Raw genomic sequence first — 644 nt, forward strand, 5'->3', positions numbered from 1 at the left:
TTCGGAGGCGGCCCTGGCCAGTCAGTCTGACTTCTAATGCTTAGCATAGAATAGAGCTTTGCATAACTTTGTTTCAGTATCATTCCCCTGGCCAATCAGTCTGATTTCTAATACTTGGCATAAAATAAAGCTTTAAATAATTTTCACTTTGTCTCAGTCTCGTTTCGTTTAATAACGGACCTAACAGGAGGGTGTCTACAAATTTTGCCACCTGAGTCTTAAGAGTGCCTTTAGTGCATTCAACTAACCCTGAGGATTGAGGAGGTTATGCACCATGAAAGTGTAAAACAAGCCAAGCAGCACAGACTCACTGAAACACTTGACTGGTAAAATGGGTTCTCCATCACTATGAAGTTCAAGAGGGGTTCCCCAGGTTGGGCTAATCTTTTCTAACAGAATTTTAACCACAGCAGCAGCAGTGACCTGTCTATGAGGGAAAGCTTTGGGGGGTGCCTGTGTGGCTCCGTCATTAACCATCTGCCTTTGGCTCAGGTCATGATCCCAGGGTCCTGGGTTAGAGCCCTGCATCAGGCTCCCTGCTAAGCAGGGAGCCTACTTCTCCCTTCCTCACTCCCCCTGCTTGTGTTCCCTCTTGCTGTCTCTCTCTCCCTGTCAAATAAATAAATAAATAAATAAATAAATAA

Source organism: Enhydra lutris, unplaced genomic scaffold (assembly GCF_002288905.1).
Source record: "Enhydra lutris kenyoni isolate GAN:26980312 unplaced genomic scaffold, ASM228890v2 scaffoldscaffold23, whole genome shotgun sequence".
In the NCBI taxonomy this organism is placed as follows: domain Eukaryota; kingdom Metazoa; phylum Chordata; class Mammalia; order Carnivora; family Mustelidae; genus Enhydra; species Enhydra lutris.